Source organism: Nerophis ophidion, linkage group LG05, assembly GCF_033978795.1.
Source record: "Nerophis ophidion isolate RoL-2023_Sa linkage group LG05, RoL_Noph_v1.0, whole genome shotgun sequence".
Lineage (NCBI taxonomy): Eukaryota > Metazoa > Chordata > Actinopteri > Syngnathiformes > Syngnathidae > Nerophis > Nerophis ophidion.
In genome coordinates, this window is record NC_084615.1 from 28,920,719 (window position 1) to 28,925,718 (window position 5,000).

The 5,000-nt window shown below is 44.5% G+C and overlaps 1 protein-coding gene across 1 annotated transcript in view; it reads left to right on the forward strand.

Annotated features, from left to right (window-relative positions):
* The window catches only part of esrrgb (estrogen-related receptor gamma b), a 134,802-nt gene that overhangs the window by 20,134 nt on the left and 109,668 nt on the right, over positions 1–5,000 (forward strand). The window lies entirely within an intron of this gene.

Sequence of the window (5,000 nt, forward strand, 5' to 3'; positions counted from 1 at the left end):
ATCATCCAGATACACAAAAACGGAGCGGTTAATCAAGTCTCTGAGGACATCGTTCACCAGAGCTTGAAAAACTGCTGGGGCATTAGTCAGGCCAAAGGGCATAACCAAGTATTCAAAATGGCCAAGGGGAGTCCTAAAGGCTGTTTTCCATTCATCACCAGCTCGGATTCGAATCAAATGGTAGGCATTGCGAAGGTCTAACTTGGAAAACACAGTTGCTCCTTGGAGGGGTTCAAAGGCAGATGCCAGTAAAGGCAGTGGGTATTTGTTATGAATGGTGATATTATTCAACCCTCGAAAATCTATACAGGGACGTAGAGTGCCATCTTTTTTACCCACAAAAAAAAAACCTGCACCGAGTGGGGAAGATGAGGGTCGAATAATGCCTGCAGCCAATGAGTCATGGATGTATTTTTCCATCGCCTCTCTCTCAGGGCGTGACAGATTGTATAACCGACTGGAAGGCAGGGGAGCTCCTGAAAGCAGGTCAATGGCACAGTCATAAGGGCGGTGCGGAGGGAGGGACAGTGCATGTTGCTTGCTGAAGGCCTCTTCTAAGTCATGGTAGACAGAGGGAACCTTGGACAGGTCTGGGGGCTCTGCAACAACCGGGGAGACTGTGTCCTCAGCAGGGGAGCGGGCAGACCGCAGGCAGGTGGAAAGACAGTAGGAGCTCCAGCTCACCACTTTGGCTGCAAACCAGTCAATGTGAGGATTGTGAAGTCTTAACCAGGGCTGACCAAGGACTACAGGAGCATGAGGAGAAGAGATAATGTGGAATTGGATTTGTTCAAGATGATTACCAGAGACAAGGAGGTGCACAGGTTCGGATCGGTGAGTGACACGGGCAAGGAGTCGACCAGTCAGGGAATTGGCTTGTAAGGGTGAGGGAAGTGGTTCGATGGTAATGCCCATTTGGGAAGCAACGTCGGCGTCCAAAAAGTTCTCATCCGCCCCCGAGTCCACCAGAGCAAGGAGAGACATGGACTGAGATTGCCAACGGAGACTCGCAGAAAACTGCATACGGCATAGGGACTTAGGGGAGGAGACAGCTTGGCTCACCAGAACCCCCACTGTTACTGGTGAGCCTACTCTTTTGGCCGCAAAGAACAGGTGGCAAGGAAATGGCCAGGTTGACCACAATAGAGACACACCCCTGCCCTCCTTCTGCGGAGGCGCTCTTCAGGTGTAAGGTGAGCCCGACCCACCTGCATGGGCTCCTCAACAGGGGAACTGGAGGTTAAGGCTTTGCACATTGGCAAATTGGGCTCGGCCGACCCGGGTCTAAAGCTGGAGGGTTCCAATGACCTGCAAGAAACGGGGTCAGCTTGCCACTGGGCCATCTGGTCTGAGATGTTGATAGCTGCTGTAATAGCTTCGTCTAAGGACAACTGCTCATTCCTCAGAGCAATCTCCCTTCCAATGACCCGACTAAGCCCATTCTGGAAAGCAGTGAGAAGGGCCTGGTCATTCCAGCCGGACTCCACAGCTAGGGACCGGAATTCACAGGCAAATTCTCTTACTGAGCGTTTCCCTTGACGAAGTCGCAACAACTGCTGACCTGCTTGCTGCCCTCGTATGGGGTGGTCGTAGACCCGCTTCAGTTCTGCAGATAGTGCAGCAAAGGACTGGACTGCAGGGGATCCTTGCTCACGAAGGGCATTAAAATAACTCAAAGGGGGCCCCTGTAGCAGGTTGGCTATATAAGCAATTTTGGCTGCCTCACGGCCAAAACGAGAGGGCTGAGCTTCAAAAGCAAGCTGGATCTGAGTTAAAAATTCACGACAGGTGCTAGGATTGCCAGAATATTTATCAGGCGGGGGAATGTGTGGCTCTGCAGCAGGAACAGCATGGGGTGCAGGTGGTGCAGGTGGTTCGGGTTGTGGTTGAGCTTGTTGATTGATGAGAGTTGTGAGCTGGGTGGAAACGCGTGACATCTGGTCAATAAGTTTTTGTAATAGTTGGTCATGGTTTCCCAAACGCTGTCCTTGATTGGCAAGGGCCTCCATCACACGGTCAAAATCTGCTGGGTCCATTGTAATGGCCAGATCGTTCTGTCACGGGGGGGGGTAAAATGGGTGGACCCAAATGCAGTAAAGACAAGCTGAAATCGTGTTCAAGGGTTATTATTAATAAAACCTGAGGGAAAACGAGGCAGCTTGTAGTCCTAGGCTTTGCAGTCCAGGAGAGCACACTGAGGCTAGCAGGCTGAGGCTAGCAGGCTGTGGCTAGCAGGCCGTGGCTAGCAGGCCGAGGCTAGCAGGCCGAGACTAGCAGGCTGAGGCAGGCACACACGGCAAGTAGGGAACTGAAGGCAGAGGAAAAAACACGGGTAAGATGAGGAGCAAAAAAAACACAAAAAATAGCAGGTTTGCAAGATTATCAAAATTGCTAGAATTCTATGACAAACTGGCGAGAAGCGTTACCACATGTAGCAAGGTGAAACGATCTGGCTATCGCGCCGAGTGGAGTCCAAACATTTGTAGGCTGCAGGTGATGAGTTGATGGCAGGCAGGTGAGTGATTAGGGTGCTGGGATCAGCTGTGTCAGGCTGAGAGCTGGAGCCAAGCCTACGCCCAAAACACGCCCACTCTCCCAAAGACACACAGAGAAAAACAGACAGACTGACTGTGACACAGACAAGCTGTGGCACATCTTAGCAGGAGTGAAGTGGCGACACGACACTGATGGTCACTATTTTGCACACACACACACACATATATATATATATATATATATATATATATATATATATATATATATATAAATATGTGTGTGTGTATGTATATATGTGTGTTTGTGTGCATATATTAGTGTGTGTATGTATATGTATATATATGTATATATATATATATATATATATATATATATATATATATATATATATATATACATATATATATATATATATATATATATATATATATATATATATATATATATATATAATAAGAAGTAATAGATAGATAAATAGTACTTTATTGATTCCTTCAGGAGAGTTCCCTCAGGAAAATTAAAATGGTTGGAAGAATTAAGATGTACAGTAAGTGTTGAAGAAGATGTGTTGTAATAAAGTTGTACTATCTATAAAAAAACTATTGAACTCTTACTCGAATAATGTAGCATTATTAGGTTTTTTTTTTTTTTTACAATAGTTTGAAAATCATGATGAAATGTTACGGGAATTTTCAGTCCATGTGTGATCATAAAATTATCAACATTTCTTTTTTACAATTCTGCATTAATTCATATATGATTCAGACTTTTTAGTAATTTTTGTAGTCAAAACACAAGTCTCAAACCTCTGCTCAATTTTTTCTTTGAATGTGATTTATTAAAAAAGATCGTCTGCGGTTTAAAAGATTGCTAAGATCCTGTTATCTGATTACATCTCCTCCCAAACTACCGCATTGTCCAAGAAACTATTGATTAGGTCACGTATTACCCACGCTCCCCTCTATGTGAGGCTAACACTCTCCACAGCCATTCAAATCCTCTGAAGTTTAATTCCTTCATTTGCTGTTCGCGGCCGACCAATTGTTTGCGAGACGTATGGGGTGGGGGTGGGGGTGTGGGGGGGGGGGGGTGGGGGGGGGTCGGGGTTGTCATTAGTTAGCGTTTTTCTCAGGCAGAAGTAAGCGAGCCTAGTATATTACTGCTGGTGTCGGTAACGTCATCTATCAAGCCCGGCTTTCCATCACGGCTGATGAATTTCTTGCAGAAAGATGGAGCCGTGATGGCGCTCGCTACAGCTTGTCAAGCGTGATCCCCTGTGCTGTTATTTGCATGTCGCCTGAAGATGCACTATTCAGTTTTACAGTTTAGATACAGATGTTTAAGGCACCAGTAAGGAATACCAGATGCTAGTGCAAACATAACACGAGGGGTGTCCTGGCTGGTCCGAAGAAATCACACTTTCGACATTTTTTTTTTGTAATACAATGTTTCAAAAATTAACCTTTGTTCAAAAAACACTGTGTAAGACAATCAGTAGCTTCAAATTGTCCCTTTAAAATAAGTTAAAGTTGGTGAAATTATCCTCTGCATTTGACCCCTCCCCAAGTTCACCCCCTGGGAGGTGAGAGGAGCAGTGAGCAGCAGCGGTGGCCACGCTCGGGAATCGTTTTGGTGATTTAACCCCCAATTCCAACCCTTGATGATGAGTGCCAAGCAGGGAGGTAATGGGTCCCATTTTTATAGCCTTTGGTATGACTCGGCCGGGGTTTGAACTCACAACCTTCCAATCTCAGGGCGGACACTCTAACCACAAGGCCACTGAGCAGGTTAGGTGACCGAAGTTTTTTTTCGCCCATTCCAAAAAAAGTCCAATGTTTTTTAGAAATATACATGTGGACACTCCTGTTTGAAATTGTCCTTTTCAGTCGAGGGTCTACAAAGTCCGGCACCTGGGGCATTTGGGGTTTGCGGCTTCTTTGTTATCGGCCCACGGCAAAAAGAAATAGATATTTTGAGAAATGTTTTTAAGATGCAATTAGTTTAGCTTAGTCTTTATTTGAAGGGACAATGCACAGAGACATTAAGATCAAAGACAGATATGTCCTGCACCAGATTATAGCTAAATAGCTCATTTCCATCTGCATTCCCTGGTTACCTAAATTAAAGTGGTATAAAAACATGCAATGAAATTACACAATTGCATGTAATCAAATTTAGAAAAGTCATAAAATGCCCTTTCATTGACACATACTTATACATTACATCGACGCCTATCATTTACATCAAAACACATAAACAATACATCTGTTGTTGACATCTGTCATCATTTGTATAAACAACCATGATTTTAAAAGACACACCTCACAGTTTACAACAGGGGTGTCAAACTCATTTTAGATCTGGGGCCACATGGAGGAAAATCTACTGAACTGGCCGGACTAATAAAATCACGGCACAATAACTTAAAAATAAAGACAACTTCAGATTGTTTTCTTTGTTTAAAAATAGAACAAGCACATTCTGAAAATGTACAAATCATAATG